Genomic DNA, 25179 nt, shown 5'->3' with positions numbered 1-25179 from the left:
TTATTAAAACAACTAATTCAGAATTAAAATCAAACCTTATTATAGGTTAGATCAACATGATTTCATTTATGCCCCACAATCCTGTACTTCGTGGCTTCAGCTGGAAGTGGGAGCATTAGCATAGTGTCACACAATATTATTACTTTTGGCCCAGTCAAAACACAAAGTATTAGAAAATTTCACAAACAAAATCACCCAAACTAAAACCCCTGAGTATATGAGATTTCCAACCCAAAGAGGTTGGATTACTTTCAGATAAGCATACAAAAGGTGTGTACATTTATCCAAACCTCAGAATTAGAGATGAGCAAGTACATGAAAAAATGTGGTAATTTTCTCAAGTAAAAAATTGAATTTGCTTTCCCTGTGTTCAAATCACTTTTGCATTCACTTTCCATGAGTATTCTAGTGAGTGAGTTCAGTGGAATGGTTGCAGAAGCACTGAATGTTAGTTAAATTTTGAAAATTTTGATATTTGCTCTGGAAACTTAATTCTAAGAATTATGTTTATCCAATAAGGGAACAGAACCAATATCATATGAAATATGCTCCAGCCAAAACTCACCAATACAGCTCAAGTTTCAGATATCAAATACTTTTGGTATTTCAAAAATAATCTAGACTGACAAACTCACAGATGATTTGAAGAACAATTTCAAATTTGAGACCCCTAAGATGCAAAGAGTTTGCAAGGAGACTGCATTTTGTTATTATTATTATAAGAGTGCCTACGAGCACCAGGACCCCGTTATATGATGTGCTGAAAAAACACAGAACAAAATATAGCCCCGGCCCCAAAATTAGTTCTTACAAATCATTTGGTCAGAACGTTTTGAGGGTTACTTTTCTGTGAAGAGAAGGTAATTATAAAGGTTGTGTGAGTTGCTTTTTTAAACTGGGTGACCTAAGTGTAAATTGTCCAAAAAAGACAAATTAGTAATAGCAGTAGTACTTAAAGCAGTTATTTGGCATCCATCACCAGGATATCTGATCTTTATGTTATACCTCAGCATATTTAATATTGAAATATGGATGTTTCTTTAATTTAAAATAAACCTTATCTACTATTTCATTATTCTTCACACATATATCAAAACACAAAATACAGAGTGCCTAAGTTAAATGCACCTTATTGAAACAGACTTTGCTTTTCTACCGGTTTCATAGAAAGACATTTAGTTTCACTGTTATCAAGCATCTATAGAGAACTTAAACGTGTACTTAACTAAACTTAAACATGTACTTAAACTAACTAGGCTTCTTAAAGGCAATGCATTAAATTTTAAGGTTTGCAACACTGGACAAAGGTTACCTTAATAATTGTACTTCAAAGTATAGATAATGGGAATAATATGCCATTTTGCTTAGAGGCTTACAGTTTTTAGTGTACAAATGAGCCAAACCATTGCAGTATTTTTTTTCATTTAGCCTCCAACATACTCATGCAAAAATCATATGCAGTAAAAATACCTAAATAGTGATGATAATACACTATGACATATCATGATTAATCTCTTACTTGTGTTCTTAATTAAATGTATTGTTTGGCAAAGAACTACTTATTGATCCTTGAACAGAAATCATATTTTACAGTTCCTTATTATTCCAAACTATCAAGACAATATCTGAAGAAAGCTACAATTACATAGATTTTTGAATTATTTCCATTTGTACTGCTGTACAGAAGGCAATTTTATTATTATGGAAAAACTATTTAGTAAATTGATTTAAGTTATAAATGAAAAAATGCTGTAATTAAAAAAAAAAAAAAAAAACAGAAAACAAGCAAATATGATCCCTCATGTAAAAGTCCCAATAATTTAAACTTTATCTTCCTCTTAACCTTTATTTGCCTTTCCTGAATTTTCCCTTTGTTTCATGTTTGCACAAGTGGCCATTAAAGGCTATTTCCACCCCAAGGTTTAATTGGCTCTTCATTATTTTTAGTTATAGTAGGGAAACATGCAGAGGCCACAATCAGGGCCAGGTAGTGGGGTCTGTACAAACACAGGAAAACATGGTGTCTCTCCTGAAGAGCTTACATGTCCAATATAAGATGAAAGAGAAAAACTGAATGTAACTAACAGTGGGCGAGGAGGGAGAGCGAGGGTAACAGTAGTCATGACTGTTTCTTAGGCCATGTCTATGCTACCACTTTATGTCGGCAAAACTTATGTCACCCAGGGGTGTGTGAAAAAACAACACCCCTCCCCCACCCCCGAGTGACACAAGTTATGCCGGCATAAGTGGTAGTGTGCTCAGCGGTATATCAATGGGAGAGCTTCTCCTGCCTCTTCCGCTGACATAGCTACTGCTGTTCATTGGAGGTGGTTTAATTTTGTCAATGGGAGAGCTCTCTCCCGTCAGCATGGAGAGGCTACACGAGGGATCTTACAGTGGCGCAGCTGCATTGGTAGAGCTGTGCCGCTGTAAGCTCTCTAGTGTAGACATAGCTTCAGTTTTCTTTGGTAACTGCTGAGGATGTAAATCCACTGCCCCTCTGATCCTAAAGGAGATTGTGTGGAGAGGTGCAGCCATAGATGTATGAACTAGAAATTTCCTTCTCTCTCACCTGTTCTCTCCTAGGATCTGACTGTCGGGAATAAAGCAGTTCCATCTCAATAAGGCCTTCACTCAGTTCTCTGCATCCTCTCACCACACACATGGTAGAGATATTTACCTTGACTATACAAATCAGTAGGGGAAAGGAAGCAGACGACTGTCCCACTGAGTAGCTGGTGGCAAGTGTTGATATTCCTCTGTACCAACATTCTCTAAGAACTGACATATCACACTTCTGTGTGTAGTGGGGGATGTTAGACATGGTCCCTGGCCCACAACTGGATCGTGACACAAATGGAATGGAATCCATGAATAAATAGTGACAATGCCAGAAGAAACCAGTGCAAACTGTCATGGGAGGGCACAAAATACTTCAGGCAGCTTCTACATAAGGAAAAAATAGCTTATTGTACATCTTCTACCTTTGGGTAAATCAAACTTTTTAAAATATAAAATCGGGTTTCATTGAACTGGGAAAACTAGATATAGTGGGCTCAGTTTCTGCCCTTTTGTGATCTCATCCATTAAACTTTTAAAAATATTTGAGGTGTTACCCCTAACCCCGGGGAGATCATCATGGTTTAAGGTGAACTTTTTAGTTTTATGGAGATTGGTGAAACACCCACCTTTTATGTACTCCAATGCACATTACACTTCAATTTAATATATGCACCTGTGCAGGTGCTGATTTGACTGGGCTCAAGATGATCTAATGCCTGAATAACTGACTCACAATGCCACCCTCACAGATTAACTACTTGACACCAGTGAATCACAGTACCTAGGAAGGAAAAGACCTTTTAAATCATCTAATCCATTCCCCAGCAAGTGCAGGACTCTAACGAGTTTTGCATTTACTAGGATTTTCTCTGTCTAGTTTTAAAGGATGTCAAATCACTTCCCTTAGAAGATTGTGCCACGGGGTAATAAATCTCACTGTCAGGAAGTTGTACCTGATATTTAGCCCAAATTTTCTCTCTCAACTTGATTTCATTAGACCAAGTTCTTTTCTTACCCCTTGTACAAACTTAAATAAGGTTTTTCCTTTTATGCACTTTATGTAGATCTAGTAAATTCAGTGGGACTACTTCTGGAGAGAGGTACTATTCAAGGTGTTAAGGATGGCAGAATCTGATGCTTAGCATTTACACACTTCAAGTATAAAAATCTGTTTTTATATTTCCTCTTACTTATCTCTTAGCCCAGCTATACATATTTAACTCTCAGGCCCTGTTCCCCAAAACACTAATGTATGTGCATAACTTTACACAAATGAGACATCCCTTTAAAGCCAATGGGACTACTTGTGTGTGTAAATGTAAACCCATGCATAATCTTTGCATGATGGGTCCCTACATCTTTTCTCAAGTGAAAAATGTAACCATTTTAGTTGTTTTGCTCTTAACTCCCTCCAGTTTGATAGCAACTTTCTAGTAATGAGCTGCCCAGAAATGAAGACAATGTTCCAGATGCAATAGCACCAGAAAGATAGACTGTAATCTTCCTGTGGTGTAACAATGTGAGGCCACTGTACAGTGCAAACAGCCCCAAATGCCACTTCCTTTTTTGTTACTATATCAGATAGACATATATGACCCCGGGCCAGGGCCGGCTCCAGGCACCAGGCAACCAAGCACATGCTTGGGGCAGCACCTGGTAAGGGGCGGCGGGGGGAGTGCGGCGTGGCATTCCCCGCAGCGCTCGGGGGCGGGGGTTCCGGTGGCGCTCGGCGAGGGGGCGGGCTCCGGCGGCGTGGCGCTGGGGGGGGGCGTGGCGCGGCGCTGGGGGTGGGGGGGCGCGGCGCTCGGCGGGGCTTTTTTTTGCTGCTTGGGGCAGCAAAAAAGGTAGAGCCGGCCCTGCCCCGGGCATCCCTGTATTCACACCTTTCATATTACTGCCATGATATTTGTACAAAATATGCTTTGTGAAGTACCATTTGAATGCTAATACCATGCTAGTTATTAATACTGTAGAATCAAGGAGTTAATGTTATATATGAAGTTATGAATTCCCTCTATATGACATTACTGGAACATGTTTAAGACAAGACAGCCTAGGTAAAGGTGATAAACAGGTCTGTCCTACAGAAAATAATGTGAGTTTACCTCAATATATATATTAGCAGTAAACAAAGCTATGGAGCTGAGCCAGCAGGGGTTATCCTGCACCTGAACTCCAGAGACAGAGAATTAACATGGCTCCTGCACCACACAAAAGACTGAGTCCTCAGCAGGCCTTCCTGATTTCTAAGATGGGAATATAAGGAACACAGAGAGAGTTCATCTTTATCCTTCACCTTGGGAGATGGGGGGAACATGCAAACTGAGCTCTGTAATAGGTCCTGGCCAAGCTGGCCAGGAGATTGTGGGTGAGAGAAACCATCTCAAATAAAAGCTGTATCTTGCTGTATTAGGTTTTAGACTAAGCTTGTAATCATCTCTATTGTTATCTGTTTTCACTTGCTAACACGTAACCCATGCTGTTTTGTTAATAAATTTGTTTCCTTTTGATTATAAATCACCAGCACTGTGCAAATTCAGTAAAGTGTGTGCTTCTAGGGTTGGAGTGTTTCACTGTCTCTGTAAAGGCAGAGAACCTAATACTTTCTCTGGGATGGACTGGTCCCTGCAGTAGGAGGATTTTTGCAGTGAGTTCGGGAGTGGAAGGGTCCTAAAGTCAGCCTGTAAGGGGTAACCAGGTTGGGCAAAGCCCTGCTTGTGGGCTGCTGGAAGGCTGTTCGGGTCAAAGCTCTGGACCACAGCTACACAGCCACAAAACACCCAGGGTTACAAGGCAGATGGTGACCAAACCCCTTAGTGGCCTGGGTGAACCCCAAAATGTCACAGCATCCTGTTCAATTTACTGGCTTCTATCACCTCTAAGTCTCTTCTCACATTAGTGTTTTCCAGGTTTCTCCCTGGGCTTTGGATTAGACTTTTTTCCCCCTAGCTGTTTTCCACATGAAATCTCATTTTTCTATTTTCTGCCCCTGTTTTTAATCTCTCTAGGTCCCTTTGCATTATTTCTCTATCCTCAATTATCTGCAAAATAAGGCCAAAAATTTCCCCTTACCAACTTTATTATGGCATTCACTGCAATTCGCTCCTAGTGATTTCTGTGTTAACAGCCTTCCAGTTCCACTACACCACTGGGCCACCTTGCCCCACAGTGTGGGGGCAGGATTAGAGGGCCAGGATGGTGGGGAGCTGCAGTTTAGGACTAAACCACAACTTCACAGCTAACAATGCACAGTGAATGTCTTATTCTGACTCCTGGCATGGAAGGGCTAACATTTCCTTTTCCTTTTAAAAATATGTATACTACTTGCTCACTGTTTGTTGAAAGAAGAACTTACCCTCCTAGGCCTTAATCCTGCAGAGATTTACACATTGATTTCAGTGGGACTACTCAAAGTATGTCTAGTATATGTGGGAAAATGTGGGTGTAGACAAGAATAGAAATGGGTCCCCACCAACATTTCCATGGGAGCTGTAGATTTGGTGAGTCACTGTTGACACAAATACAAGTTTCAAAACTAATATGAAGTTTTCTTTTAAGTAGTATAATTCATTCTGAACACCTTTCTGGGTATAGGATAGATATGGATTTGAGTTTCCTTTGTTGTTTCTTCTTTTGGAATGTCATCTAAAAGTTGGCATATTTGTATCTGTGAATCCAAAACTCAATGAAAATATTATGCATGAAAAGGAGCCATACAAAGTGGCATATAGAAGATCTCTGATCATACTTTTGCTTCTTAAAAAATAAATTGAATTTCTTTTCTATGGCTATGACTCTTATTGACCTAAAACGTACGAGAAAACAGATAAAATTAACCCTATAAAATTTACTCAGAGAGGAGCCATGAAAATGTATTTTGGGCAGTTCTGAGCAGAAGGCATCCAATGACTTAACACTGCTTTCCAAATTTTTTCTTCTCCACTTTCCTGAGGAAAATAAGAAGTTTTGTTGATAGACAAATGAAATACCATTAGTGTCTTCATTACCACCATCCTTTTGATAAGAGTGGGTGAATAGACTTTTAATGCCTGAGTTGGTACATTTTCATGACAATTATTCAAGGCTGTGTTAGCAACAGAGCTGACCAGAAGATGACAATTCCATTTTGGAGCTTCTTTTGAGGTTGCAAAATTTGTTTTCAATCACCTGGAGGAGGTGGCGAAGCGAACCTAATACTCCATAGCCCGGTGGTGAGGGCACCGGTCTGGGATGTAGGAGATCCAGTTTTAAGTCTGGTGTCTGCTTGATTCAGAGTCATCTGGGATGAAAAAACTTGGTTCAAAATCAGACAGAGGAGACCTGAATCTGGCTCACTTACATTGCAGGCCAGCATGCTACTGTTTCAACCAGCTGTAGTTAGCAATTCATTGTCCAGCTATTTTATCTATACCAATTAATATAGCAGCTCACATATGCAGAGAGTCTTTACCCTGACTCACACACTTTGGCTTCTTGACCAGGATTGGCTCCATGGTTTTTGCTGCCCCAAGCGGCGGGGAAAAAAAAGCAAAAGCCGCGATCGCAATTGTGATCAGCGGCACTCCGGCGGCAGCTCCACCGCACCGCTTTCTTCTTCGGCGGGAATTCGGCGGCAGGTGCTTCCCTCCAAGAGGGACCCGCCGCCAAATTGCCACCAAACAGCCCGACGTGCCGTCCCTTCCCATTGGCCGCCCCAAGCACCTGCTTGCTGGGCTGGTGCCTGGAGCCGGCCCTGTTTTTGACGCTTTCTTGAAAAAGGCAAAACAAATTACATTTTGTTATAACAGTAAAGCCATCAGGGGATGGGGGTGTTTTTAATCAGGCTCAGTCTCCAATAGGCATTTAGGAGACCTCAACAGAGCTATCCTATAAGATTTGTGGGATTCGTACAGGTAAGAGAAATGTTTTTTGAGGAAAAAAACAACCAAAAACCCCAAGAAGTATGTTTAGCTTAAGGCAAGAAAATGCTAAAAGACAAAAACATTCTGTCACCAGTTAGTAAACACTTTTCACAAAGTGATCACTCTGCATCTGACCTTTCAGTCCTTATCCTCAAAGGAAGCCTGCACAACATTTTCAAAAGACAAGCCTGGGGGCTTATATTCATTACTCTGGTAGACACTAAAATCATGGACTGAACAGAGATACTGGATTTATGCCTCATTACAACAATCTGTAACCCACTAACCTCCTCTTTTTTGTCCTATTAATGGACCACTGTACCTTGGATGGTCCCTTTCAATATATGCATACTACTTTTATGCTAAACAATCTGTTCCACCTTGCATTTAGCTGTGAGGCTGGGAATACTTTTCCCAGACCTGAAGAAGAGCTCTGTGTGGCTTGAAAGCTCATCTCTCCCACCAACAGAAGGTGGTCCAATAAAAGATATTACTGCACCCACCTAGTCTCTCTAATATCCTGGGACCAACACAGCTACAACTACACAGCATATAAAAACAGCCTAGCAAGAGTCTTGATTTTTCCTTTTAAACTAAATAGGCAAAAAAACCAAATTGACCTCTTTATCTCTGTGTGGAGAATTCTTCACACAGCTGTAATGTGACTGTGGGCAAAACAATATTAAAATAAAATCCAATTTAAAATAACCCATAATGATCATTAAATCCTTTAATACAATACTATTTAGTTGATTGTGTATTGCCAAGTACTCTTAGTTAAAGCAATTTTCCCATCAGTGCTATTCTCTATCAATCAGTATTATCTACCTCTTAATTTTTTTTGTCTAGGAAAGATTCTACCATCCAGATATTACATTGTTGATTTCATACTCAGATTATCTTATTTGGGTCAAACCTCTCTGAGTCCGTTGTGCTTTTATCATAGGTACAAAATAAATAAAGATATTCTTTAGTTAAACTTGCTCTATGAGGAACTCTGTCATTTAGCTCTGTCCCTCTCTCCTTCCCCCCCCCCCCATCTGAGACCAATAGACATCTGTGGAGAACTTGGACACTTCTGGTTAATTTTTATGACAAAAAAGTGTGACACTGTTTCCTCTCTAACCTTGTATGGTTACCTGCTGGGTGTGAAGGGGTTAATTTTTTTCTTGAAAAGAGGGCAAGCAGTGGAAGGAAAGTACATGACTATGAACTTTCAGGAACTGTCTACCTGTGACCTGAGCTATAGAATCACGGGATATTCAAAAATCGTTGTATCAACCTTGTATGTTTTAAATGAATTGTTTGGGCTAGGGAGAAGTTACTGGACTTTCCGGCAGGAATTGAAGTCACTGGGGTGTAATTAATGCAAATCAGTAGATCAGTAAAGAAGTCTGGAGACTTCTCACCTCCACCCCTGGGAAAACTGCATAAACTTATTTCAACTGGTTGGAGAAGACTGGCAAAAAGGACTGAAAAACTTTACAGTAGGAGAAAACCTGCTGTAGTCAGGCATGTGAGGAGGGTGGAGTAACTGAAGCCAGAGCTACACATTCTTAAATCAGTAGTTGGACAAAGCAAATCATAATCACAAAAAAGGAAAGACAGCACAAGAGGGATATGTTTGCAAATGGAAAGCCCCAGTGTGTGTGAATACATGGAATGTTTTGAATGTGTAACTCAGCCCTACACGAAAGCATGTACACATATTTATATGCACCCATTTATGAATTTAAGCCTGTGGTTTGTCTACACTGCAAGTGAAGCCATACCCATGCTACCTTTAATTTAGCTAACAGTGAGAACAATAGTAGTATAGACATGGCAATATGTGCTTCAACATGGATTAAGAACTGGAGTTATACCCGTGTTTCCCAGCAGATATGTACTGTGGTTGCTAGCCCATGCTGCCACATTGTTACCTGGGTTAGCTATATTGAAACTAGCATGGGTATTATTATTGTTATTTATTATTGCACTACTGTAGTACCTAGGATGCTTACCTGTGCTACACTCATACCTTCACTTGCAATGTGTACATACCCTTAATGCTGAGAGCTCCACCAGTTTCTCTCACACACATACACACACCCATGTACATCACCCATAAACATGGAAACTCACATGTCCTCCTTGGTATTTTGACTTCTTCCATATCCATCTCCTAAGCCCCTTACAAGACACCTTAATGACAGGACAGCTCTGTCCATATCCCATTTGACTCAGACCATGGGTAGTTAGACTTCTGAGTACCTCTTCAGCACCTTTCTCTAAAGGCTCAGGGATTCTCATCTCTTTTGAGGAGGTCTGTGTGAAATTTCCTAATTACAATAGTAGTCTTGGCACAAAGCAAAATTAAACTAGCTAGGGTCATAACATTTTACAAATACATTAGAAGGAAGAGGAAGACCAAGGACAGAATAGGCCCATTACTCAATAAGGAAGACAATAACAGAAAATGCAACAATGGCCAAAGTATTAAATGGCTTTTTTATTTCAGTTTTCACCAGAAAGGTTAGCAGTGATCAGATGACTAACATAGTGAACATCAGTGTAAATGGGGTAGGATCTGAGGCTAAAATAGGGAAAGAACAAGTTAAGAATTACTTAGATAAGTTAGATACTTTCAGGTTGCCAGGGTGTAACAAAGTGCATCCTAGAATACTTAAGGAACTGGCTGAAGAGATCTTTGAGCCATTAGCAATTATCTTTGAGAACTTGTAGAAGACAGGAGAGATCCTAGAGGACTGGAAAAGGGCAAATATAGTACCTGTCCATAAAAAAAAGTGAATAAGGAAAACCGAGGGAATTATAGACCAGTCAGTTTAACTTCAGTACCCAGAAAGATAATGGAGCAAATTATCAATTTGTAAGCTCCTAGAAGTTAATAAGGTGATGAGTAACCATCAACATGTATTTGTCATCAGCAAATCATTTCAAAGCAACCTAATATCCTTCTTTGACAGAGTAACACACCTTGTGGATGGGCGGAAGCAGTAACTGTGATATATCTCAACTTTAGTAAGGCTTTTGATACTGTCTCGCATGACCTTCTCATAAACAAACTAGGAAATATAGCCTAGAGTCTAGACAAACCTACTATAAGGTGGGTGCACAACTGGTTAGAAAACTGTACTCAGAGAGTAGTTATCAATGGTTCAGTCAGGCTGGAGGGGCTTATTGAGTGAGGTCTCGCAACTAGGGTGACCAGATGTCCCAATTTTATAGGGACAGTCCCGATATTTGGGGCTTTTTCTTACATGGGCTCCTATTACCCCCCACCCCCATCCCGATTTTTCACACTTGCTATCTGGTCACCCTACCCGCAAGGGTCTGTCCTGGGTCCAGTTCTATTCAGTATCTTCATAAATGACTTGGATAATGACATAGAGAGAACACTTATTAAGTTTGTGATGATACCAAGCTGGACGGGATTGCGAGTGCTTTGGAGGATAGGATTAGAATTCAAAATTATACTAACAAACTGGAGAAATGGTCTGAAATAGGATGAAATTAAATAAGAACTAGAGCTGTCAATTAATCACAGTTAACACCTATAGTTAACTGAAAAGAAAATGACCAGGTTAATTGCATACCTCTGGGCAGAGAGGGAGGCATCGGCGGCAGAGGGACCTGATAGTCAGGCACAGTAACCCAATCTGCCTCCCCCAGGGCCGGGAGAGGAGAGGAGAGAAGAGGAAGTGACTCTCATTCCAGCTCCGGTGGAAAAGTAGGGAATCTCACTCTGCCATGCCCATTGGCCCCCGCTGGCTCCTCACTCCAGTGACTGACCCCCCGCTGCCGCACCATGCCCCAGTGCCACTGGCCAGCCCCTGGCTCCGGGGACTGACTCCCCTGCTGTACCCCATTGCCCCCAGCCAGCCGCTTGCTCCAGAGACTGACACTTCTCCTGTGCTGTGCTCCATTATCCCCGGCCGGCCCCTCGCTCCAGGAGGGAACCGCATAGAGAACAGGGGCCTGGTGAGCTCAGATTTTTGTTCTAACTTTCACTGGTACATAGGAACCTCCTAGGAGCTATTACACTGGTGAGGATAACCAGTGTGCACTGGCCATGATCATTCTCACCTCTAGACTTCCCCTTCTGCCAGGAAGGGCAAGAGCCAGGTGGTATTCCCTTACGCAAGGAAATACATTTTAAAACAGATTTGTGCCCCTTTTGTGCCACAAAGAGAAATTAGCATGGGGTATCACCTGGCTCCAAATGTTACAAGATTAAGTAAAGTGAACAACAAACTTTATATACCTAGACCTGTGGTATCAGTCAGGGATGTTTATGTTTCAGTGGTATCTACCCAAATAGTTCTAGAACAGGTAAATAGAACCTGTATTTACAACCGGTCCACAGAACTGAATGTCTGAAGGCTGGAGCTCCTCCTTTCTGTTTTTGTTCCCCTCTTTTTCTGATTTTTTAAAAAATATTCTAGGAAGTTAATTGCAGAACCCTACATTCAGAGAGCTTTACAATTGTACAGGTTAGCACACAAAACTAGTAAATGCCAAAGCGAAGATTGAATGTGCCACTTTACCATAGGCCCCTGTGTTATGAAATAGTCTTTCATCACATTAGTACATACCAGTTTTCATGAAATGCAATAGGTTATATAGTTTTTTTCTACCTAAGATACAAGTGACAATAAAGGCTGTTAACTGTAGGGGTTGTAGACATAAAGCATATTTAGACAACACACTATGGCTGAAGTGAAAATGTGTTGACTTAAATAGGGGTTTAGAATTAAATTACAACACTACCCCTTTCAGTGGCTACTGCACTAGCAGTTGTGTCTCATTAATGAATTTTAATGTAAAAACACTTGCTATTTAATACTCCAGTTAGAAATACATAAGTAAAATTCAAATCAATGTCATACGTATAAAATCTGTACACAAGTTCTTATTAATTATTGGAAGTTTAACAAGAGCATTTGGAAATGGGGCATTGGCTGGGGATAGCCGGGGTTCTCAGGTGGCACCGAGCATTCTCTCTCTGATGCTTGGATGGCTGGTTCTTGCTCACATGCTGATTGCCATATGTGGCGTTTAGAAAGAATTCCTCCCCCCGCCTCCCCAGGTCAGGTTGGCAGTGACCTTGGGGGGTTTTCACCTTCCTGCTCAGTGTGTGGGTATGAGTCACTTGCCAGGATTATCTGGGTTTTTCTCACTTAATCATTTCCCTGTTGCTGTGGGAGCCTTAGGCACTGGTGCACCTTGGTATCTCCTATTCTCTGCCTGTGCAGATAGTAGTCTAGTCTCCTGTGGGCTATAATACTTTGGTCTAATTTTGATTGTTGGGCTTATTGTGCAGGTGCTCGGAGGAGGCGGTGGTCTGTGATATACAGGAGGTCAGAATAGATGATCGGGTGGTCCCTTCCAGCCTTAAACTCTGTAACAATATTTTAAATAACAAATATGCTGTACTTGGAGAAAGTAGTGTTCAGCCTTGATTAAGACAGTTTGAAGACAAGGCACTAGAAATAAAAAATTTCAACCCAAAAGAACCACAGCCAAACAAGAAATCAAATTATATTAACTAGATTTACTAATGTGACAAATCCACTTCAAACGGTGATGGGAACAAGAAAAAGATGTAAATGATTAAGAGGATATCAGACAAAGAAATAGCCTCTAATGGATTTCATATCCTCTAATTCTCGGGCATAAGGGAAACAAAAGAGGTGGCAATTTCATAATCCAAAAGGAAACACGCACAAACCTGAGTCTGAGATCAGGGGTCTCTATGGATTAATTCTTTTTAGAGAGGAAAATGGCAATCATGAACTAGAGACGTGGCATGAGACATTTGATTCACTAAGTGGATGAAAATAGTACAGATAAAGTTATATGCCCAAATAACTGTAATTGTACATTTATAAGCCAGACAGCTGACCTAGCATTTCTGAGATAATAACTTTGATTTATTTTTTATCAGACTGACCACAATCTTGCTAATCAGATGATTATAACAATTGCAAGAAGAGTCAGACTAATGATTTCAGTTTGCTTTTAAATGTGGCATAGTTCATATAATAAAATCACAGGTACATTTCAGATGGAGACAATTAGATCCTTTTGCCAGTGATTGATTGTACATAAAGACTGTCATGAAATAATTGGTTGTCTAGCTAGAGCAGGGTTAAAATTCATTAGCAGAAAAAAGGGGGAAAGACTGGATCACCCCTGCTAAAATTCACCTGGGCATAGATGAAGACTTTGATTTCGTACTTCAACAAGTAACTACTTTTCAACGGAAAAATAGTCAACTCCTAAATTAAAACAACACAACTGATCTCATTATGTATCTGATCTGTTAATTAGGTGGTCAATCAGTCTTGACCTTTATGCTTCCCTTACCACTGTGCACAATGTTCCCTCTATTTTTTTACATCCATGTGCGGAATGAATTTTGTTACGTGCACCAATATGGAGGTGATGTGTGGCGGGGGTGGGGCCGAGGGGGTCCGAGTGTATGGGGGTGGGTGGTGTTCAGGGCTGGGGCAGAAGGTTGGGATGCGGGGGGCGGGGGTGAGGGCTCTGGGGTGGGGCCGGAGATGAGGGGTTTGGTGCATGGGACGGGGCTCAGGATTAAGGCAGAGGGTTGGGATTCGGGGGGGGGGGAGTGAGGGCTCTGGCTGGGGGTGAGGCTCTGCGGTGGGGTCGGGGATGAGGGGTTTACAGTTCAGGCTGTCCCGGGGTTGCAGAAGGGAGAGAGGACTCCCCCTAGTCCTCTCTCGCCACAGCAGCTCCAAGGCCGGGGGAGAGGTGCCTCTCCCCGCTGCGCGCCTGCGTGGCCCTTGATAGCCTGCTGTGTGGCTGCACAGCTTAGAGGGAACTTAGACTGTGCAGTGTGGAGGGAAGTGAAATCTGATGAAAAAGTGTGATGGAGGGGAACCCATATGGATATGAAATGTGACAATGTGGAATTTTCCCACTCCACTGTCACCTTTGCAAATATCCATAGGCCAATGGGTCATATTCCATGGTTTTTATTATTCAGGAAATCAGACTAGACCATCATCACACTAGACCACCTATCTTTAAAAGGGGAAATGAAGAGGACCCAGGGAGTTATAGACCAGGAAGTCTAACTTCAATACCTGGAAAGATACTGGAACAAATTATTAAACAATCAATTTGTCAGCACCTAGAGGATAATAAGGCAATAAGTAACTGTCAATATGGATTCATCAAGAACAAATCATGCCAAACTACTTGACTTCCTCCTTTGGCAGGGTTACTGGCTACTGGGTGGGGGAAAGCTGTAGATATGATATATCTTGATTTTAGTAAAGCTTCTGACACAGTCTCATATGACAGTCTCATAAGAAAACTAGGAAAATGTGTTCTAGATTAAGTTACTATAGGTCGGTTCACAACTAAGAGTGTTATCAAAGGTTTGCCATCAAACTAGGAGGATGTAATGGTGTCCCATGGGGGTCTGACTTGGGTCTGGTACTATTTAATATTTTCATGAATGACTTGGATAATGGGGTAGAGAGAATGCTTATAAAATTTGTGTATGACGCTGAGCTGGGAGGAATTTCAAGCACTTTGTAGGCCAAGGTTAGAATTCAAAAGGACCTTGATAAATTGGAGAACTTGTCTGAAATAAACAAGGTGTTATTCAGTATAGACAAGTGAACAGTACTGCACTTAGGCAGGAAAAAAATCAAATGCACAAATTTAAAACAGAGGATATCTGGCTAGGCAGTAGTACTTCTGAAAAGGATTTGGGGTTATAGTGGATCAAAAATTGAATATGAGCCAATAATGAGATGCAGTTGTGAAAAAGGTTAACATCATTCTGGAGTGTATTAACAGAAGTGCAATATGAAAGACACGGGAGGTAACTGTCCCACTTTACTCTGCCCTGGTGATGCCTCATCTAGAGTATTGTATCCAGTTTTGGGAGCCACACTTTAAGAAAAACATGGACAAATTGGAGTGAATCCAGAGGAGAGCAACAAAAAGTTTAGAAAATATGACCTATGAGGAAAATGTAGGAAACAGCTAGGCGGGGGGGTAAGGGCGGGAAGACCTGATAGTCTTCAAATATGCTAAAGGCTGTTGCACAGAGGATGGTGATCAATTGTTCTCCATTTGCACCAAAAGTTGGACAAGAAGTAACTGGCTTAATCTGCAGCCAGAGAGATTTAAGGTTAGATATTAGGAAAAAACTTTCTAACTATAAGGATTGTTAAGCTCTGAAATAGACTTCTAAGGTTTGTTGTGGAATCCCTGTTATTGGAGGTTTTAAGACCAGGTTAGACAAAAACCTGTCAGGAAGAGTCCAGCTAAATTTGGTCCTGCCTCAGCACACGGGGATGAACTAGATGACATCTTGAGGTCACTTCCAGCCCCACATTTCTAAGATCATAATGGTCACTTCTGGATTCAAAATCTGATATAGAAAAAGTGGTGAGGCTAATTCATAAGGGGTGGAGCTGCACTATGCAGAATGTTCTGTATGCACAATAGGTTGAAATCCACATAGAATAAGATATTTAGTTAATGCTCTCAGTGCAGATGTAAGAGGCATAAACTGTGATTCCCCTGGGAATAGACTCAGAGTCGCTAAGGGTCATATTTTTATGTTTTTCTCTGCAACCATAAGGGTTACAACTTCTTTATTTTAATGAAATCTGAGATACTTACCTAATCACATATCTTCGCAAGCTGGGACTTGAAGTAAAAAAACAGATAGTGAGACACATGATAAAATAATGAGAATTGACAAAGCAATGTATTGATCTCATGGGCCAGGGTAATGACTGTGACAGAAACAGAGCTTGGAGCTTTTCTGTTATTTTTTTCCTATTGTGTTTTTACACAACGGGGGATCTTATAGGCCTATGAATTTCTTGCTTCTCTCGCCTCTTTTTTCAAATACTGTAACTACAGTTATAATATAAATATTTCACCCACCTCCATTATAATACTCCTTATTTATGTGTTTATACCTCAGCCAAAGCATACACTCCAGAATGAGTCATAGCATGCAAGATTTTACTCATCATAGGCTAAGGAGCTGACACATGAAGTCAAACGTAGTTTAGTACTTGGGTACATGAGAAATTGCCTCTCACCTCACATGTTATTTCTGTAGTTGTGACCAGTGGGGGGAGAGGTAAGGGGGAGGTGTCTTAGAACTAAAAGCCCTTTGATTCAAAGGAAAACAATCAGTCACAGAGTATCTTCTGTGAAGGAACCTCAATTATGGACATCAGCCTTTCTATAACAGAATTTTATATTGAAAATAATTTATGCGAATGCTGGGAACCCTAGATAGGTACTTTTAACTCTAAATAAATACCTCTTTGTTTGAAGGTAATGGCACTCTGTCAAAACCATCCTGCTCAGTTCTAGTAATTCATGTAAACATGTTTGTAAATAAAAATGCTATGAAATAAAAATGATTTTACTGAAAAATAGTTATGTAACTAGGCACTGGAAAGGAAGTATGTAGGCTGATGGGATATAGAAATAATACAAAAATATGACAGCTCAGAGCATCCTTATAGTGCTCTGCAAATAATTCAACAACAATAACCATTAGTTCTCAGAGCATTTTGACATTAAATTTGAGTCTGCCTCATCACTGAAGGATTCACTGGTACTACTTGTAGATTATTCCAGAACCGTTTTCCAATGTTTTATTTTCCTGACCAGTTTAACTGATAGCAAAACAACAAAAGCAAAAATAAACAACAGAACACACACACACACACACAAAAGAAAAATGTTGTGCATTTCTTGGATGTTTCTTTGCCATCAATTCAATTGTGATCAAAGTGACACCAAACTGGTGAAGTAAGAAAAGCAGCACAGAGACAGCATCAAAATCCAAAGAGACAAGGAAAGAAAATGTATTATTAATAAATGTAAAATCCAACATCTGGGAAGAAGAAATAAACAGCAGAGTTACAAAATGAAGGAGGTTGTAACCTAACAGCTACAACTACTACATTAAAGTTACTATATTTTCACTGTGCATTCTCTATTCTTCTAATATAACTTTTCCATGTAATGAAGCACTATGTTTGCCTCAGGGAGGGAGTGCAATAGTGGCATTGGGAGGTTTGCAAAGTATGTGGGCCATAAGGGGCTGTCCACCTTAAGAAGCAGCCCACATTATGAAAATGTTGAGAACCACTGCTGTACAAAAAACCAGGTGATAGGCTGTAGATGGAAAATGGAAGTAAACAAAATTAACCTTTCAGAAAGAGTTTAAATTTCAGTCAGTGGAGTCACTACGTGAATTTATCAGTGTACTTTCCTCCTAGATAAAAATGAATTTAGCAATTGTAATGTAGCAAAATCAAACAAACAAATTGCAGGATATGTAATGTAATTAACACATTTTGTAGCAGAAAAATAGGAACTTACAAAAATTTACATTTTGTGTTAGATATGTACCTAGAACATCTGTTATCCCATTGTGACAGGTGTTTATTAATATGGATATCTAGTCATATTGCTAAGTTGCAAATGGCTCAGTAATTTATCTTCCAAATACTGTATGAGTCTGATTAAAACAATTATCAAAATATTTCAAAAGCATTATTCATTTGCGGATGTATTGCCCATGGGGAAATGCCCTGGCTCTGCACTGTTTTAGGTTTCAAAGACCAATATAGAAATGTATCATTTCAACGTTTGCAATGTAGCAAGCTTGGTTTAATATATAATGTGTATCATAAAATTAGTTGGCTACAGAGAGAATACAAGCATTCTCTAGTGTGGTTGTTAAAACACACACCTATGAGGTGGGAAACCCAGGATTCAATCCCCCCAATACCAGTGGCTTTTTAAAAAACTCTGTATCCACAGCCAAACAACTTCATCAGGGGAGATTGACTTTGTAACAGGAGTTCTTTGAGATGTGCCGTCTATATCTGTATTCCACTAGGGGTATGCATGTGCTCCAGGTACCTGAGACTGGAGGATTCTTTTAAGCAGTGCCCGTTGGTCTGTGTCTGCGCCCCTGCCCTCTTTGTGCTCTGTACTAAGATTATAATGGGAGGGGTAGACTGACTGCCTCTCCAGTTCCTTCTCTACCATGAATCCAGTCATCATTCAAAGCAGATGGGAAGGAGGATGGGTCATGGAACACACATACGGATTGCACATCTCAAAGAACTCCAGTTCCAAAAAGGTAAGTAAGTTTCCTGTATTCTTACAGTGCTAGTCCCTATGTGTATTCCACTGTAGGTGACTGATAAGCAGTATTCAGAGAGGAGGAGGGTGCAAGGATGCAGATGGTATAGATGCTTGTAGAATTGCAGCCCCAAAGGATGTGTCAGCGGAAGAGTTTTGGACCAACGCATAATGTCTCGTGAATGTGTGACTAGAACTACATGTAGCTGGCCTGCAAATGTCAAGTAGGGGTACCTATTGAAGTGATGTCACTTAGACCCCATGTGGTGTTGTAGAGTGAGCCTTAGCCCATGTAGGGGAGGGAGTTGTGCCAACTGATAACAGAAAAGGATACTGCCAGAGATCCACCTAGAGATTCTCTGAGAGGATACAGCTTGACCTCGGACTTGTTCTGCTGTGGCAACAAACAGTCTAGGTAACTGTCTGATCAGTTTCATTCTCTGCAGGTAAAATTCCAATGCTCATCGCACTTTGAGGGAATGGTGTCTCCTCTCCTCACCAGAGGTGTGAGGCTTTGCAAAAAGCACAGGTAAATGAATTCATTGACTGGATTATGTGGAATTCTGAAACTATTTTAGGAGTGAATTTTAGATGTAGTTGTTGCAAGACATTGTCCTTATGGAATATTGTGTATGGTGGATCAGTCGTTAGGGCCCCAAGTTTACCTATCCTTCTGGCCAAGGTGATGGCAATGAGGAAGGCAAACAATCAAAAGGTGAGACATGGAACATGTAGCTAACAGTTCAAATGGTGACTTAGTGAGTGCTGAAAGCATTGAATTAAGGTCCCGGGAAGGGTTGGATTCTTTACTGTTGGACAGATTCTGATCCAACCTTTAAAAAACCTGGTGTTAATGGGTAATTAAAGATAGAGTACAAAAGAACGTAAGAATGGCCATTCTGGACACACCAATGGTCCATCTAATCCAGTACCCTGTCTTCCAACAGTGGCCAATATCAGTTGCTTCAGAGAGAATGAACAGAAGAGGCAATCATCAAGTTATCATTCCCCTGTAGTCCATTCCCAAAGACTATTGACACCCAAACCATGGGGTTGCATCACTGGCCATTTTAGCTAACAGCCATTGATGGACCTATCCTCCATGAGTAACCATCCGATGGTGAGTGACACGGGCTAACTGCAGCCAGGTGAACCCCAAGTGAACTAAGAGAAAGACCTGTCATCTTGAGAGTAAGAAGATACAGTAGTCTAAAATAGTGGGAATATCCACTGTTTCAGGAGATATATGATTTTGCTTGGCCCAGACACAGAGATGTTTCCACTTGGCTAGGTAACATTTTCTGGTCGAGTCCTTTCTGCTATTAAGAATGGTTTGCATGACTTGAGAGCAGGAAGGTTCTAGGCTTGATGTCCATCCAAATACTAAACTGTTAGATTAGAGGGGCTTTTTAAGTTGCAATTCCCACACCTGTCACATTGAGCTATAGAAGGAGCAAGAAATTTTATTAAAGTTAATGTTTAAAATTAAATATACACAAGTTAAGAGGGAAGGTACTGTGCATCTGGGGTCAGGCTTGATTTACGAGGGATTACAGGTATCGGTGGCAAGGGTGAAGAGATACATACATATCACATAACCAGCATAGACCCAGATGGGGGTGCAGGAGTTTTTAAAGTGTCAGTGGATAAGTGGGCTCGGGTACACCAAGTCAGTATCGGTGTAGCGAATGAGTACGTGGCTGGGGTGCGTCCCTTGGCTCGTCAGGGAAGGAAGCGGGCTGTTTCCCTCCTCAGCGGTCTCAAGTACTCAACGTGGTATTGACAGTGTCCTGTTATGTGGTCCGTATAAATGTCAAGTTTAAAAATTTTATTAAGATGATGTTAAAAAAAAAAGAAGTGAACAGAGTTTGAGCATAGAAGTTTCTGGTTATCAGGGAATAACGTACAGATTATTGAAGGTGCAAAGTTTGGTTTAAGATCAGGTGGCAGAAGGATAATCTGCAATATCCCTGATTGGGGGTAAAAGGTTGATGGGTCAAAGTACAGGCATTGAGATATGAAGTTCATAGAGTGGCTATGTTCGGGTGTGGAGTATAATGGGTGGATATGATGATGAGGATGGATTGACCCTCATTTGGTGAGATTTAATGTTCAGGGAGTTTATGGTTCCAGTTCATATGATCCAATGGAGAAGGTCACTTGGTCCCTTTCTCGTAGTGGGAGAACGATGTCACTCTGGCTCACGCCTCCTGGTACTGTTGGTGGCCGGTGATGTGCTCGATGTAGATGTCCCTGGACCATCGGATGATGTCTGAGACCATGAGGCGCCGCATGAGCCATTCATAGCATCGACCAATCCCGCAGGTCCGCAGCACACGCTCGTTGCAGGGGCCCCAGGCACCCAGGGCTCCGACAATCAGGACGTCCATCTGCACCTCGTAGCCCTTCGCTCTTAGGGTGTCAGCCAGGGGGGCGTATTTTTCCAGCTTACGAGCTTGGGCTTCGTGAAATGCCGGGGTCCTGTTCTCAAAGGAGACCGTGACGTCGATAAGGATGATCTTTTTCTGGGCCTCGTTGGTGACAACCACGTCAGGTCATAGCTGGCTATCGGTACCAGGGATGGTGCAGTTCACGGAGATCTCCCCCAGGCGTAGCGCGATGGCTTTCACCAGGTAGTTCTGGATGGCGTTGTGGCGCAGCTGCCAGGCTCTGAAGTGGGGTTTGCAGCTGCACAGGACATGGGGCAGGGTCTCGTTGGAGTAGCCGCACTTCCTACAATGCTTGTCTTGGTTCCCGTGGCGGACGGCTCCGTTGAGCGGGACGCTGTTGAGCCGGGCACGGTGGATGAACCACCAGTCGGCGAAACGGGTGAAGCCGCCCCCGGGGAGGAAGTGGTTGCTGGCATCCCACTTGCTGGTCAACTCAAAGGCTTTACCCTGGTCCAGTTTATGCTTCAGGGTTTCCACGTACAGCAAGTGGATGGCGGCCTTCAGAGTCCTCTCCAGCAAGCCCCTGGCGCTCGGGGTGACAATGGTGTTGTCATCGGACCTGATCTGCGGCACCCAGAATCCCAGCTCCTGGCGCTCCTCGCACCACTCACAGCGGCAGCCGATGCGCTTCCCTAGGCGATGCGTGGCGTTGCGAGTGCGGGACCACACTGAAGCGATGTCGCACCCATCCCGTCCAAATTCTCCATCCAGGGAGCCGCTCAGGAAGGTGGTGATGTCTTGGTTGGAGGGGGCTCTGCTGATCCGCTTCTCTGTCGCATCACACAGGGCGTTCGCCGCGATGTTCCTTACCGTGGCGTCGGGACATGTCAGCAGGCGGAAGGTGTGGGTGATCACCACGACGTTGCACAGGTCACCCATGCGGGGGACGTTGGCGCCGCCGTGCCTGTGGGCGATGTAGACCAGCTCGTTGCTGGCTCTCTGGGGAAGGAACAGCCACTTCTTCACCAGCTTCCGGATGATCTTGTCTGCCTTGTTGAGGGGCACCTTCGCCACAGCAGATGCCATTAGGGTGAACGAGATGCGTGGGATCAGGAAGGTGTTCAGGGCATTTATCTTCTGCCACGGTGCCAGCAGGGAGGCATCAATCTTGGCGGCATCCTGCAAGATCTCCTGGATGGTGTCCTCATGTGTCTGCCGGACACAGAAACCTGTTGGCGTACCCAGGTGCTGGTATGCCTGCCCCTCTGCCAGGGGGATGACGGGCTCCCCCTGGATCTGGAAGCCCGTTGCCTGCACCGAGTCCCTTTTTCACCTGGTGGAGATATACACTTCCCTGAGGTAGTAAAGGCAGGTGGTTGTTACTGACTGAGAAGGAGCAGGGACAGGAACCACCATTTTTAAAGCTCAGTGTTCTGGCCATAGTTTGATTCCCATATAGGTATACAGGGGAGGGTCCGCTGGGGTGGAGAACACTAACTACACTGTTAAAAGCGACAAAGACACCATACACTGTTAAAAACTATTCATACTAGGTATACTACATAGATAAAACTTTGAAAGATTTACAGGTTGAAGACAAGGCTGAAAAGAATGGAGAAGCTCCGGCCACTGGAGGTTCTGACTCAGGCCATCTACAGTAAGAAGGAACTGGAGAGGTGGTTGGTGTGCCCTGCTCCTTATTCCCTTGGTATGGAGCACAAGGAGGGCAGGGGTTCAGATGCAGACCCGACCTATGGACACTGCTTGGAAGAATCCTCTGTCGCAGGCACATGGGGCGCATGTGTACACACAATGGAATATACAGAGGGACCAGCACTTGAAGAACCAGGGGTCTGCCTCACCTCAAACGAATACTCTAACCAATGGACTAAAAATTATGCAGGAGGTCTTCTCCTTGTGCTCCTCCTCCCTCCGGACGTTTAGTGTAAGCTTGTCTATGGGGCTCAATCTGATAGGCAAGATCTGAGCACGCTTACCAAATGGGTCCACAGGCGAGTTAGGTGAAGGAACACCTAATTCTCCCAGTTTATGCATTCCTCTGGGGCTTAGGTGTCCAGATGCCTGGCGTGGGGCTGGAGCGCACATGTGCACAGGCAGAAACATAGACAGCTAGGGAATATTTATTGCAAAAATTTAGGCACAGAGCAAGTTTAGGTATCTGTCCTACAGAGTACTGGGGCAGCTGAACTTGGGTTTTGTGAATTCCAGTCAGGCCTGATTCTGGGATTTAGGCACCTAAAGTGGCAGTTAGGCACTTAAGTCCTTTTGTGAATCAAGCCCATTGCATCTAGAAATTCTACTACATGCCCATCATCCTTCTGGGTAAGCCAACTCATCCACTCATTTTGTTAATGTACAGCCAGTAGGATAAATATAATTATTGGCAGATTTGTTAGCAGATGGACATCAATGTTACAATTTTCCCATACTGGGTGGGCAGTGGGGGAGGGAATCATTTTTCTGAAAAAAAAAAACTGAAAAAAATCCAGTAAATAACTCCCAAAAACTCATGAATATTTTATGAAGTGAAATATAAAATATGCACAGCATCACTCAGCTCTTGCAATTGATTCTTAGCAGGTGGACCTCTGTGCCTGCATGGAGTCAATTGCAGGGTCAATGACTACGTGATTCATGTTATAAGCACGTTTATTATTCAAAAACACAAAGACACTTGTTATCCAGAATGAAAATCATGCAGTTCTCTAAGTAAACAGAAGAACACAATAATCAAGTCTCCAGTGTACTAACTAATGATGCTGACCACTCTTCTGTTGGCCTTAGATACTGATACATTTTTACCAACTCATTTGCGTATTCAGCATCTAAGCTGTTAATACATCTATTAAGAAGTATTGACCAAACTGGATTTACTAAAAACATGCTCCTGAGATGCTGAGCTGTCTAATCTGGAAAATATACATAGAATAGAATTCTGAATTTATCTGTCCTGTCCTGGCTCACATAAGAACCAGACAGATTTTGAGTGCAGGGACTGCTCATTCCCTATTCCCTGGGTACCTGGTGCTTTAAAGAGGTAAGGAGGAAGCAGAACCATGCTCCTGCACTGTTCCACATAGAGGGAGTGGTGAGCAGGGAGATTTTGCTGTATCCCATAAAGAGGCATAATAGTAGGTGTGCTCCCTCAGTTCATCTGGTAGTTCAGGGGACCAGAATACCTCCTGGCATTGCCCATTGGATAGTGATGCTTTATACCAGCGGTTCTCAAACTGTGGGTCAGGACCCCAAAGTGGGTTGGGACCCTGTTTTAATGTGGTTGCCAGGGCTGGCTTAGACTTGCTGGGGCCCCAGACCGAAACCAAAGCCCAAGGATTTCAGCCCTGGGCAGTGAGGCTCAGGTTGGGCTTCAGCTTTGATCCCCCCTCCTGAGGCGGTGAGGCTCGGGCTTTGGCTTTGGCTCCCACACCTGGGGCAGAAGGGCTTGTGCATGCTCAGGCTTCAGTCCCCTCTCCTGGAGTTGTGTAGTAATTTTTATTGTCAGAAAGGGGTCCCGGTGCAATGAAGTTTGAGAACCCCTGCTTTATACCATTTTTGAACTCTGTGGCTGAGCCTGAGGGACATGAACTAGTTCACTGACAGCATGGAATTTGCAGAATCTCATGTGGCATCACCAGCATCTCAGTTTAAAGGTACCTGAGGCTCTCTGAAAGTGTTGCCTTGAAAACCAAATACAATCTAAATCATCCAGCTGCTTTAGTTTGAATTAAGAACATTGCAGAGCCAAGAGACTGGTGTTGCCATATTCAGTGACCTTCAGCAAATCTTTTGAGTAATATCAGTGAGAAGTTGTTTGCATATATATATGCTGAAATTTACTTATGAACATGTCAAGGAGAAGTAATTTTAACCATAGGAAGTCTCAGTGGTAGCATTACTTAAATGCTGTCTTTTAAAATTACAGAGTTTAACATTTTAAAATGCTAGAGAAACAGAAGAAAACTAACTTCAGACCACTGGAAAAAGAATACATCATACCTGCATCTAAAAAACTGTTTTAAACAAGGTCTGAATTGTATCTACCTCAATGTTTCTGCCTCATTTTGTATACGTGCATCTGACTTTTCAGTGCTTTGAAAAATAATCTAGTCAAATATATTGTCATTTGCAATGTC

The 25179-nt window shown here is 42.2% G+C and overlaps 1 protein-coding gene across 1 annotated transcript in view; it reads right to left on the bottom strand.

The window, feature by feature from the left end:
- Positions 1–25179, bottom strand: part of CTNNA3 (catenin alpha 3) — a 968742-nt gene that overhangs the window by 34607 nt on the left and 908956 nt on the right. The window lies entirely within an intron of this gene.

The sequence above is a fragment of the Terrapene carolina genome, unplaced genomic scaffold, assembly GCF_002925995.2.
Source record: "Terrapene carolina triunguis isolate 2854851 unplaced genomic scaffold, T_m_triunguis-2.0 Scaffold95, whole genome shotgun sequence".
NCBI lineage: Eukaryota > Metazoa > Chordata > Testudines > Emydidae > Terrapene > Terrapene triunguis.
This window is presented reverse-complemented; position numbering and strand designations above follow the sequence as displayed.